Below are 14,359 nucleotides of genomic sequence, written 5' to 3'. Positions count from 1 at the left end.
GAGTGGGTTCCATCAGGTTAACCCAGAGACAGCGAAGGAACATATTTCCAAACCAGGACAGCTGCTGGCTTATAGGGGAACTTGCAGGTGAGGGTGTTCTGATGTATCTGCTACTCCCATCTTTCTAGTCATGGGTTTGGCAGGTTTATATCCGGGGAGCACAGAGTACAGTAGAAGGTCTGATGATGCACAATCCCTTCTCCACTGACAATAAATGGGATACTGTTATGTCAAAATTTAATGCAAGATAACAAGTCTTAGGGACTACACAACAGTCCAGCAGAAAACAGGTACACAATAGAGCAGCACGGTGGCTCAGCGGTTAGCACTGCTGCCTCACAGCACCGGGACCTGGGTGCAATCCCACCCTCAGGCAACTGTCTGTGTGGAGTTTGCACATTCTCCCCATGTCTGCATGGGTTTCCTCCAGGTGCTCCAGTTTCCTCCCACAGTCCAAAGATGTGCAGGTTAGGGTGGATTGGCCATGCTAAATTGCCCATAGTGTTCAGGGATGTGTAGCTCAGGTGGATTATAGGGGGATGGGTCTGGGTGGGGTGCTCTGAGGGTCGATGTGGACTTGTTGGGCTGAAGGGCCTGTTTCCACACTGTAGGGATTCTATATAAAAAATTTACACCTGTTAGATATGGAATATTCGTTTTTATAAATCATAAGTACTAAGTAAAACACTTGAGCAATTATATACATATACTTTAACTCTGCTATGCATGACTGTATTCTCCTCATCATACTTGAATAATTGAGGAGACTGTGGTTTGGTCAAGATTTGAGCTCACGGGGATGCAGCATAAAAAATTCCACAGGCGAAGAAAAATGTCCACAGAACCTTCCAGAGCCATGTATTATTTGGCCTCTCATTGATTCCATCCAATGTAGTTGTCTGACAGAAGGGTTTGCAAAGTTTTCGCCATCTGCGCAAAAGTAATTTTGGCTAAGGACTGCTTTAAAAGCTATCGACCTTTGTGTGGACCATCGCTGGTCCATACTCTCAGGGGTACAGCTCCCCATCGTCCCTGTGCTTCACTTTGTGTGTTTGGTCACCATGAGGTATATTTATCCGACCCCTGCACCCCCAATCTGTTCTGAGTAGCTATTTATCCAGCTGTTTTCAGAGGTGTTAATTGACACTGCATTAACTGTCGCAGTTGAGAACAGTTCCACAGTTAGTGAGGAAATGCATTCATTCTAATTTCTAGCCACTCATGTTGGCTGTTTTTTTTTTCACTCACAGCCCAAGATAAACAGCCAGCTTACATTCATGTTAGCCATGCTTTTGAGAGACACAGAAAGAGATAAAGTACACGAACGATGACTTTAGCTAAAACATACAAATTTACAGAAATAGGCCCAGACTAGAAGAAACAGGGGACAATGTTAGAAGTCACCATCCTCCCAAAAATGCTTTGAATTTGAAGCATACTGTTATCATTATACACCATTCTCTTCTTCATCAAAAGATTTAATTGGAACAAAAGAGAGTGGTTTTAACCAGTCCTTAGGATGAATTTACTCCTGTACCTTAACGTAGATTCAAAAACAACATCTTCATGTCCGCAGAATGACTTGCATCTAACTGAACAAGAGTTAATCACCAAGACTCCTTCATTTTATAAAGACATTACTTTTGCTAACTGGAAGGGCAAAGGTGGCAGATACATGGGAACACAACCATGTTTCCTTTCCTTGAGTATGGTTGGGTCAGAATCCTGGAATTCCTTTCCTAATGGGATTCAGGCATACCATCACCTCAATGATCACAGTGACTGAAGAAAATGACTTACTAACACCTGCTCAAAAGCAGCTAGAGATGTGTAATAAACACTGGCTTCACCAGCACCACTAACAACCAGTAAACACATGTTTTAAAGTTTGGAGCACTGCATTGGAACACCCAAATGATCCACTAAAGGATGACTTTGTGGAATGACGTATTCAAGTAGATCCCACTCTGACAATGGCTTAGCTTTAAAATTTTTCAGTGTCATTTTCAAACCCCACCACAGCTTCACCATTCCCTGTCGCCATAATGTCCTCCATCCCTGTAATCCTCTGAAACTGTTTCAGTTCTGGTGCCGTCTGCATCCCTGATTTTTGTGCCCTTGCTATTTGCAATGCAGTCTTCAGCCACCTGGGTGCTCAGACTGATTTCTTCCGTACCCTCTCTTCCTCTCTGAAGGTGCTCTGTAAAACCTGCCCTTTCGATCAAATGTTTGGTCGCTTGTCCTAATATCTTCAAATGTGACATGGTGAGAAGTTTTACTTGATTATCATTCCTGTGACATGCCTTGGGATATTTCACTACCTTATCAGGTGCTATCAAATTTACAACATAGTTGTAACCCCATTCAATTGATGGTCTCTCATTTTTTTCTCATGTTAAGCCTCCGACATAAACTCTATTATCGTGTTTGAGCACTGAGAAAATCCAAAACATTTGTGCACAAACTGCAGGACAGAGGGCAGGGGAGGGATCTGTGGGTGAGGGATGGCGTGGGCAGCTAGAGGTCAGTTTTATATCCGGATGGACTACAAACAGGTCAGGTCCGCCACTTTCAACACGTGGTGAAAGAGTGAAGTGAGAAACAAAATGAAGGTGAACGACAGTTAAAGGATAAGAGTATGAGGGCAATATTTGGTCATGTTCTGTTCTGTCCAAAGTCTATGTAGATTTCACAAATCAAGTGTGGCTTGGCATGTGCAACTTGCTGCATCACAGATGGATTAGGAATGGGAATAGGCCATTGGCATCTCCAGCCAGTTCTGCCATTTGGTAAGATCATGGCTACTCAGCACTTCCACTATCCCGTAAACCTTAGACAGCCATCAAAATGCACACGGTAAGACATAAGTTTTCAAAAGTGTATATGAAAATTAGCAAGGACATTCACCACTGTACACATTACTCTGTCTGCACACAGGCACGGTTAGTAAAATATACAGGTTGACCTTCTATAAACAGTGCTAACAACCTCAGACTGGAAAATAATAAATTCCTCGCAATGTATATCTTATAGGAAAAGGGCTGACATCTTTCTTTGAGCTGCTTTGAGCATGGATACCAGCCACTATGGTTTAGGAAAAAAAAAATCAAAAATTTAAAAAGTCACTATTTGTGCATTCAACGTGCCTATCTCCATTCCCAGCTTTCATGTGCTTATGTTCTTTTAGCTCCAGTTGAAGTTAATGGAATGTTGAGTATATTTACAGCTAAAGTTACACGCCTTTGCAAAGACTTGTTTTTACAGGTCACAGGCTTATTATTCAGGGCTGTTCTTGAGTTGTCAAGTTCATGGGGGCTCTGCCAGATTTTGCTCGTTGAAGGTTAACACGGACGCCTTAATTTCATTGAAGTCTCCAGAATTGTAACCTTGCTGCAATCTCACAATCATCCTCCCACCTTCCACAGACTGAAATTCCAACATTTTCAATCCTTCTGGCCAAAGTGGATAAACTAATCTATTGACAGCAAGGACCCAAAGAGCTGTAAAGATGTCGCCCTTACCGATAGAAAGCTCCCGAACACAAGCTTTGCCACATCCACGTTCATTTTCTCAGGTCAGTCAGAGGGCTTTTGCTGTCATTTTCTTTAAACTTGTGCGACTCCAGAATGCAATAAATTTAAAACGAATAAAAGAGAGCGAAGAATGCATCTTTTAATCAACTCTGCTGCTGCATTCATGGAAGAAAACAGCAACCAACCATTCTTACATTGGTAAAAAGAAAATGCCAGTCACAATTAATTAATATTCTGCACACAAAAGCCCTCCATTCCACCGAGAAGAGACCTGTTTCCTTTAAGACAAAAATTGCATTGATTTTAAAAACAAACCAAACTCTTCTTTAAAGGTCTTTGTTACCAGGTGCTGCAGAATACACCTTTCAACTTTGGTCAGCTGCAACTAGAAACCTTTGTGTCCTTTCATTGTCACAGAAATATGCCTTTCAATACCACTGTCCCTCATTCCCATGACTCTGTTAAAGGCACTGATGCAATTACACAGCTCATTTTTTTCTCCTATAGCCTCAGAGAAAAAATAAAATGTCAAGTTTTTTTTCTGAGATTCGTGCTTTTTTTGTAAATTTGAGCTTTCAGTATAAGCCCTTCCCATCAATATACAAGCAGAAGGGACATTTCAGTTCTAGCTGTCGTTCAATTTCAAGCTCCTGGCACACCATGGCAGCGCACATCAACATAAAATCATCAAAAATAGGAGCAGGAGGAGGCCATTTGGTCCTTCAAGACTGTTCTGTCATTCAGTATGATCATGGCTGATCATCCAACTCAGCCCCCTGTTCCCGCTTCCTCGCCATATCCTTCAGCCTTAAGAACTATATCAAACACCTTCTTGAAAACAACCAGTGTTCAAGATATTATGGATGGGTATGCCCCTGTCTTTCTGCCATTTAAAATTAGAATGGAGCAGCACACAGAATCCATACAGTGCAGAAGCAGTCCATTTGGCCCATCGAATCCACACCGACCCTCCAAAGACCCTCAACCAGCCCCACCCCAATACCCATACCCTATCCCTGTAACCCTGCACTTCCCTGGCCACTATGGGTAACTAAACATGGCCAATCCACCTAACCTGCACATCTTTGGACTGTGGGAGGAAACCAGAGCACTCGGAGGAAACCCACACAGACACAGGGAGAATGTGCAAACTCCACACAGACAGTTACCCGAGGGTGGAATCAAACCCAGGTCTGTGGTGCAGTGAGGCAGCAAGTGCTAGCCACTGAGCCACCGTGTTGCCACTTTTTACAGTGTGGAAGCAGGCTGTTCAGCCCATTGAGTCCACACTGACCCTCCAAAGAGCATCCCACCCCCTTAACCCCGTAACCCTACACTTCCCATGGCTCAGTGGCTAGATGATTGCAGCTAGGAGTTTTCCCAAATGTGGGTTTGCAGCACACACTAGGGACGGATGTCTCTTAAAGTTGTGCAGTTTGGATATTGCAAAGTTAACCGGCATAACTGAGGGAAGATGACAACAAAACATCATTTTTAAGAAGCATTTTAGATGCAGTAAAGTATCACATGGTGCTTCTCAGAAGTGGGAACTAAGCTTAGCACTGAAACACCTGTAAGACATATTAGGAGAGGTGACCAAAACCAGGTCAAAAGACCGCATTGTAAGGAACATCTTAAAATGGGGGTGGAAGTGAAAAAGAGGAGAGGTTTTTCAAGTGAATGCCATAGATTAGGAATGAGGCAACTGAAAGCATGCAGGTCGACGGTGAAGTGATAACTATCAAGGATGCACAAGAATTCAGAAGCAGAGGATACATTAAAGGGTTATAGGCTGACAAATCATTTTTAAAGTTTCTCTACAGCAACATGAGCCAAACATCTTTGCTCTTTCAAATGCCAACAGCTCTGTTTTGTACTTCCAATAATTTCTGAGCTTTATTTTACATTTTGCTGCACGACACATGGAAAGCTTTGCACATTTTCTCTGAAAGATCTACCAGCAGATTCTTCACAATTTAGTTAATTTTTCGAGACCTGACCTGAGATCATTGACAGTAACTGTTGGGAATAATATACCTTCTGGCAAGTGGCATCAACCAATATTGGGCTGGGGAACCATCTCTACACATGACATTTTGTCCCACATTTGACTATCACTTTAGTGAGGTGGGGATATCCGGTACACACAATGACAGGAGGTCTGCTAACCAAAGGAGCAAGCCATTCAATCCATCAAGTCTACATTGTTCACACCCCCTATCCTGTCCCTGTAACTCTGCATTTTCCCAGGCTACTCCACCTAACCTATACATCCCTAGACATTATGGGCAATTTAGCACGGCCAATCCACCTAACCTGCACATCTTTGGACTGTGGGAGGAAACTGGAGCACCCGGAAGGGACCCACACAGACACGGGGAGAATGTGTAAACACCACACAGACAGTTTCCCGAGGGTGGAATCAAACCTGGGTCCCCGGTGCAGTGAGGCAGCAGGGCTAACCACTGAGCCACCATCCTACCCTACTGTTGTTCCAACAGTAGCTAAGCAAAAAAGCCTTTTTCTGATGAAGGATCTAGGCCCGAAACGTCAGCCTCTCTGCTCCTATGATGCTGCTTGGCCTGCTGTGTTCATCCAGCCCTGCACCTTGTAATCTCTATTTATGTTTGACTGTAAGCCAGCCTGGGTGACGATATGAGCTTATCACACTGGGATTGCTAAGAGAAAACTGAAATTCAACAGCTTAGTGGAGCCTTAGACCATTGACAACATTCACCTGAATTCCTGCCAAGTTAATAAAGGAACAAATAGATGTTAAAGGTTACAAATACAGGTACATGGATGTGTTCAAGAATATTAAAGTTGTAAAAGAAAAAATTCCATTTTCATAATGGTTTTTCAAAACCTTGGGACATCTCTAGGGCTTTACAGTCAAACAAGTGCAGTTTTGAAGCTGAATTTTCAACCTTCTGACTCAGAGGCAGGAGGGTAATCTCATAACCATGACCGACTTGTAAAATGATGGTCAATACTATCTGAAAACAGTTGGTCACTCTGTACAAATTCATATCCTAGGATAATGATTCTAATCAATACATTTTGAGAGTGTGAGGCCTCTTCACCCATATTAACTAAAATTACAAAACCACAAGTGAAGGTTCTTACAAAAGCAACAAATGGTACAATCTCCTGTTTCAGTTTTCTCCCTGTTTTATGTTGATCTACTTAAAACATGCAAGAGGACACTGGGAAAGGACAGTGTAGGGGAGCGCTGTCAGTAGCCACTGTCATAGGTCACAGATGACTAAAATGGACGCTTGTGCAGGTCAAGAAGTCGAGAATAACAGGGAGGCAAGTCGAATTTGGGGAAAAACAAATCACATTGCGGTTTCATGTGAGCAAACGCCCTTCAGCAGCAATTTGAAGCAACAGCACTGAATCATTCAGAGTCATTTGTGCTGTCCTTAGTTACAGACCAATTGCTACCCACACAGTGCAGGTTACATGTGAAAACAGGTCAAATGGAGGCGCCTGGGCATCTTCATGGAACTGAAGAGTTGCTCATACAAAGTGTGAAGGAGTCGCAAAAGATTCTTCTCACATGTTTATTTGGAATTGTTACATTTCAAATCTACTACAGTCTGTTGATTAAAGAGCTAAAAACCTTGCCAACTGTCACATTTAGCATAGTGCAAAAAAATGGTCTGATACAAATGAGTAAAATATGGATGATTATTTCAAGTAATTTAAGCCATTAGTGCTTCTAAATAGTTACTAAATACTCCAGAATTTCAATGACAAGTGAAGGTCTCTAGTGACCTGCTTTCAAGCAGCTGTTTGTGGTCTTTACCTCCATTAAAGGTTTTGTGACGAGATCGAACCAAGCAGGCCAGCATGGTACAATGCACAGAATGCTAGAGTGGCTATCCTGTGACACAGCTTAAAATCTGTGACATTTAGAATCCAGACCAGAGTGGGGAAGGCTCCTGCGACACAGCCAGTGTGATACTGAAGCAACTTCCAATAGACAAAGTGGCTGTGACACCAAAATGAGGGAAAAGTTCCAGCCAACCTCTTCACACTTCTCTTTTTAACTGTAAAGTCTACATAACCTCTAACCCCTGTGCATAGCTCAGATCATTATGGAAGCTAACTTCCCATCCGTGGACTCCATTTACACTTCTCATTGCCATAGAAAGGCTGCCAACATCATCAAAGACCCCTCCCACCCTGGTAAAGCTCTCTTCCAACCTCTTCCATCAGTCAGAAGGTACAGAAGCTTGAACACACACACGTCAGCAGGTTCATGAACAGACTGATGAGAAGACTCTCTAACTTCAAATAATGCCAATCTTGTTAATGTTGATATTGCCTAGCATATATCCTGTGCAGTGTAACCTGTATGCCTTACTCTGTCCAAGCTTTTTTTTCACCCTATGATCTGCATGTCCTTGCCACTATGATCTGCCTGTACTGCTCACAAACAAAGCTTTTCACTGTACTTCGGTACATGTGACGATAAATCAGATCAATCAGTCAATCAAACCTGGTCAGGAAATGAAATCCAACCTGCCCCTATCTCCTATTAAATGCCCTATGGATGATCTTTGACTCCCTCCATGCATTTCAAACTGAGTAACTCGGTTGTTAAGCTCCATAAAATCCACTTAGCGGTCCTTTAATAACCTCGCAGTTATCTTGAGCCAGAGTGATTTTGACTCAGTGAGGATTATACTGTGAAAACTGAGAGAAATCGTAGAAGTCAAGGACAGTGACAGCACAGGGTTAGATAGAGAGTAAAACTCCTTCTACACTGACCCCATAAAACACTCACAGGGCAGCAACAGCATGGGGTTAGATAGAGTAAAGCTCCCTTTACTGTATCCCGATCAGTAGAGGATTTGGGACGTTATGCTGAGGTTGTACAGGACGTTGGTGAGGCCTCTTCTGGGCTGTGTCCAGTTCTGACTGCCCTGTTATAGGAAGGATATTGTTAAGCTGGACAGGGTTCAGAAAAGATTTACCAGGATGTTGCCGGGACTGGAGGGTTTGAGTTATAAAAATAGACTGAATAGGCTGGGATTTTTTTCACTGGAGCATAGGAGATTGAGGGGTGACCTTATAGAGGTTTATAAAATCATGAAGGACATGGATAAGATGAATAGCAATGGTTTTTTCCCCTAAGGTGGGAGAGTTCAAAAATAGGGGGCATATTTTCAAGGTGAGAAGAGAAAGATTTTAAAAGGACAACTATTTTACACAGATGTAGTTAGTGTGTGGAATGAACTACCAGAGGAAATGGTGATTTGCAAGTACAATTACAACATTTAAAAGACATTTGGATAAGTACATGAATTGGAAAGGTTTGGAAGGATATGGGCCAAACACAGGCAGGTGGGACCAGTTCAGTTTGGGAACATGGACTACTTGGACTGAAAGGTCTGTTTCCATGCTGTATGACTCCATGGCTCTTTGACTCTAAGTTGGTAATATGGAGGGTATAGATGTCCTTGTACATGAATCATCAAAAGTTAGTATAAAGTTACAGCAAGTGAAGACAAAGATACTATTGGTGTTTACTCCAAGGGGAGTGAAATAATAACAACAGGATGTTTTGCTGCAGCTATACAGAACTTTGATGACATTTGAAGTATTATGTGCAGTTTTGGTTTTCTTACTTGATACAGGATATGATTGGGTTAAAAGCAGTTCAGGCAAGGTTCACACAACAAATTCCTGGAATAAAGTGCTTATCTTATGAAAAAAGGCTGGGCCTACGCCTGTAGGGGTTTATTCCACAGAAAGCAGTGGAGACATTGAAGTATTCAAGGCTTACTTAGATTGATTGTTGATAAACTACAGAGTCCAGAGGCGAACACAGTAAAGTGCCATTGAAATCACAACCAGACCAGTCATGATCTTATCAAACAGCACAACAAGTTCAAAGGGCTGAATGGCCTAGAACCATTCTTAAGTCATAAGAGTTGCATGAATTTAAATACAGAGGGGTCGGTTAGCTGGATGGCCAGTTTGCGATACAGACTGAAGCCAACAGCGTGGGTTCATTCCTGCAGTGGCTTACGTTACCACGGAAGATCCACCTTCTCAAACTCTCCCCTCGCCTGAGGCATGATAACCCTTCCGCTAAGCCACCACCAGTCATCTCTCTCTGTCTCTCTGGACAGGGCAACCCTGTGGTCAGGTAGGACTATAGCAATTATACCTTTAGCTTTAACTACACACAACAATGGTCATCATTGAACCAGACTTTCAACCCGAGATTTTACTGCATTCAAGTTTCACCATCTGCCACGGTGAGATTCAAACCCATGTTCTAGAACATCACCCAAGGTTCTGCTTTATTATTCCATTCACATTCCACGATGCAAACACCTCCCCTTAGCTTTACATTTTTAAAGTGACCACTGTAAGTTACAACCATAAAGTTGGTGAAACATATTTGGTTGAACATGAGGCAGAGATAAGATTGCTCCTCTTCCACCCCACAGGTCACTATCAGGCAGTGGGTAATGCCCACTGAGTACAAACTCAAAACAACTACCCAACCACCCCTAACTGGGACATTGATCCTTCACCAAACATCGCTCCACATGTTCCCGATTACTCCGAACCACCACTTCTCAAACAAGATTACAGATAGTAAAAGAAACTAAAGTGTAGCTGAATAAATTAATGATGGGAACACCCATGCTACAATGCTTGGTGCATGGCAAGAATATCTGGTTCACTTAGTAGGTCAGGGGTTCAAAAGTCTTGCTGCGCCGATCGTTTGCAGTAGATTAGAATACTGGAGGAAATGGAGTGAATCAGATGGTTTGCAATAGGTTAGGATAGTACAAGGAATCAATTAATGAGTAAAACGGCCTTTACACATTCCATCATTCCTTGTATTTCATCATCCTTCAGGATAGGGAAGAAAATTCGACTAAAACTAAAAAATCACATTTTGTATGAAGCAATTAAACTCCCCATTTCTCACTAATTAATCAACAATTTGTTTCCCAATAGTTTAGGTTACATTCTGTACTTTCTATTTTCTAAGCTTATATGGGCAAAAAAAACCCACCTCTGATCCAAAGAAAAACATTCCAACATTCGGAATAATAACTGAGGAGTATAAGGTGCTGCAGTCTGAATCAATCCTTTGTTTGTAATTTACTCTAAGAAACTTTTTTTTTCAATAAATGTTAAGAATTGTCAAGCACCCAAAGCTTAGTCATGTACAAAGGAATTTCCTCTGGTGCCCAAGGCAGTCTGCATACACTTGTACTGTAGTTCTGGCCCAGATACACAATATAGGACACAAGGCAGTTTTATTTTAATCAGGGCTCCAGTGGTGGCACTAAACATTCCCGCAACACACAAAAAATAATTAACCTTTGTGACAGCACTTGGTCGATGAGGAGCAAGAAATCATTTCATTGCCAATGCAATTGTCTGTTAAAAACAAAACAGTCTGGGAAATTTTCGTCTCGGGAATATGGGGCTGTGATCAAGTCTCACTGACTTTGCAAAGTAGAATAAATGGCCTTCTCTCGACCAACCCACATTTTCCATGTATCTATCTTCATATGAGCAACTGTGCAAGTTAGACCAGCTCCAGTTGTCCATGGATATGACTGAGTGGTTTGCCAGGCCATTTCAGAGTTAACTACATCGTCATGGGTCTGGAGTCAGACAGAGCAGGTAACAATGACAGTTTCCTTCCCTGCTCCAAAGGTGTGTCATAACATCCCTGAGCAGGTTGATTAGAAAAACAAATTGAATAAAAAAAATTAAACTTCTTTTTAAAAAAAGTTATAAAGCAGTCTCAAGGATAGGTCTGCAGAACTGTCTGTCCCAGGGTGGGACTAGCCTTTGTACGTCAAGAGTAGTGGCTCTATTTTGGTGTTGAACAATAAACAATGTTCTTTTCCAGTCAGGCTTTCTATTACAGTGGGGTTAGATCGGACTGTGCCATTAAGAGATTAAATGATTATGGGAGAACTATTCTCTTGTTGCACACTTTGGTTTGTTGTTCCTGGCCAATAAAACATAGGTTTTGCTAAAAAAAGGACTTGGTTTTGAAGCTAAATGCAGTTATGGTGATAACGAGGGAGTTTATCATAATATGTAATTGAGCACAGCTCACTTAAAATGTAAACATGAAAACCTTGTTAAGATACGAGATTCAGTCACGTTCAAATGCTGTCCTTTTTGCTTTGCATAATCATGATTGAAGCAAGTCATTGTTAAATATTAACATCTAATTTTGGCAAATTGGAATACATTGGGCCACTGTAATAGATCCAAGTCACATCTACCCGATCAGTCTGCCAGTTTTTAAAATAAAATCACAAAGGTTATGGTTACACCCCATTTCATTTGTTCTGATTAATGATATATTTTTGAGTGGAGAAATGCTTGGCTTAGATTCCATCCTCAACTGTCTGTGCAGTTAACCAAACTCATTCCATAGCCTGTACCCATGTGAGTCGACTGTTGTTCTAAACCTTAGCACTAAATCGTTTGAAAACGGTGAGCCTTCAAATACCATGTGGCTGAGGTTCTGTTTTAGATTATCTTCTGTGCTTTAAATGACGAAGAGCAATGTACATTTCAACCTGCTTGCAAAAATCAGATTGCAGCTTTTCATGGGATCAGGAACAGGCCTTTCAGCCCCTTGGGCCTAATCCACCTGTTCAGACGGTTGGCCTATAACTGATTTTGTTTAATCAGCTTTGGCCCAGTAACCCTCAATATCCTGGCCTGACAGAAATCCATCAATCCCATTTTTGGACATTTCTGATTAACGCCCACCTACACGGCTTTTAATTTTCTGAGGGGATCCAAAATGGTTCAGGATTTTCATGTTTCTTTCTGTGAAGAAATATCAGCCACGTACAACATAACATTTCGTTTTAACTTCTGCCCTCTTGTCCTGCGACAGAGGAAAGAAATTCCCTCTCTCCATCATTCCTTAATTAACTCCTTTAATCATTGCAAACACCTCAATTGGATATCTCAGTCCAGGGGTAGGGACACCAGCACTGCATCACAAGAGGGCCCCAATGTTTTTTTAACCTTATTTTCTCAACAACCTGCTCAGATATGTTATTACAGAGCTCTGGAGCAGGCAACCCAGGCCTGCTTGCTCAGAGGTAGGGGCACTACCACTACATGACAAGAGGGCCCAGGGTCTGCTTTTTAAAAAAAAATAACCTATTTTTCCTAATCAAGCTATTTCCTATTTCACAGCTCTGGAGCAGGTGGGACTTGAACCCAGGCCTTCCAGTTCAAAGGTGGGGTCACTACCACTGCACTACAAGAGGGCCCAGGGTCTGCTTTACTTTTCTAATCCCCAACCTGCTCAGCGATATTATTACACACCTTTGGAGCAGGGAAGGGAACTGCCATCCTTACCTGCTCTGGCCTACATATGACTCCTGACCCACAACGATGTAGTTAACTCTGAAATGGCCTGGCACACCACTTGGTCATATCCACGGGCAATTAGAGCTGGCCAGCCAGTGACGCTCCACATTCCATAAGTGAATTAAAGAAGCCTCATTTTTAACTCCATCAGCAAACTGATGGTCCTTCCCCTGCCTCTTAACATTTGAAAGGAAATGTTCATCCTTTCTCCTCTGTCTTTAATAAAATTCTCTTCAATTCTATCAGCCTGGCCTTATAACGGAGAGCTTAAAACCCTGCAAACAATGGTCTCAGTCCAAACTCTAGATGACAACTTACTGCAATGCCCCAACACATCACAGCTCAGGGCCCAAACTGTCCCATTACTGTTGTCTCCAATGTGTGAGGGATTTACTGGCTATCTGCCTCCTAATTTGTAAATGGGAGTCCTATCATAGCACCATATGAGCATGACAGCTTCCTAAAAATCTTTCTTGAATTCTAATCAAGCTAATAAATAGATGAAGGATTAAAATGTCCTTTGTGGTATTTTTCCAGTCTCAACACAGCAAAGGAGGGATATCATTTTTATGCCAAATTGATGCCTATAGCTCTGCAACATACAAAGAGAAGAGCAGTTATAGCATAGATCAGCGAAGCTACATTCCAACTTTGTTGCTACACTTTCAGAAGGACTTTCAAATAGGAGACTCATAGTTTAATGGACATGGCTTCAGCAAGAGGATAGCAGTAGAGACCAGCAGTGGCTCAGAGAAGAGCTGGCTTCTGAAACTGAATGACGATAAGTTGACTCTGATTGCACGTTACTCGATGAAGTGAAGAAACCAGTGAACCACAGGCTACAGTCAGCGAAATGATGCTGAATTTTTTTAAAAAGATCTTCACTTGTACCAAATGTTTAGTTCTGAAAAAGCCCTTGGATAATGATGGTCTAACTCAAGGCCGGATTCTCCTCCAAAGGCAAACCACAATGAAAACAGTTGGAAAAGGGGGTGAATGGGCCCTGACCACCATTTCATACCCCAACCTCGATTCTGTTTCTCTCAAACAAAAATTGTTGCCTCATGGGTCTTCTGCACCACACACACCCCAACTCCTCTTCAAATATCAATAGGGATTTCCCACCATTCCTCCAGGGTCTCTGCCAGGAGACTGATACATATGCCGCATGTCAGAGAGGCATCAACATGAACAGGAGAAGCAATCTCAGAGCATGGGCTTGTTTTGGTGCACACTCTCTCACCGTGGACTCAGAAGGTCATGAGTGTTAAGCCCTGGCCACATCATTCAGACTGACACAAGACTTCAGCACTGTATCAGAGAGAGTAGGAACTGCAGATGCTGGAGAATCTGAGATAACAAGGTGTAGAGCTGGATGAACACAGCAGGCCAAGCAGCATCATAGGAGCAGGAAGGCTGACGTTTCGGGC

At 42.3% G+C, this 14,359-nt stretch overlaps 1 protein-coding gene across 1 annotated transcript in view; it reads right to left on the bottom strand.

Moving 5' to 3' along the window:
- Positions 1-14,359, bottom strand: part of ltbp1 (latent transforming growth factor beta binding protein 1) — a 294,397-nt gene that overhangs the window by 172,673 nt on the left and 107,365 nt on the right. The gene's annotated exons all lie outside the window — the stretch shown is intronic.

The sequence above is a fragment of the Rhincodon typus genome, chromosome 9 (genome assembly GCF_021869965.1).
Source record: "Rhincodon typus isolate 14 chromosome 9, sRhiTyp1.1, whole genome shotgun sequence".
NCBI lineage: Eukaryota > Metazoa > Chordata > Chondrichthyes > Orectolobiformes > Rhincodontidae > Rhincodon > Rhincodon typus.
Note: the sequence above shows the minus strand (reverse complement) of the source record. Positions and strands in the feature narration are given on the sequence as shown.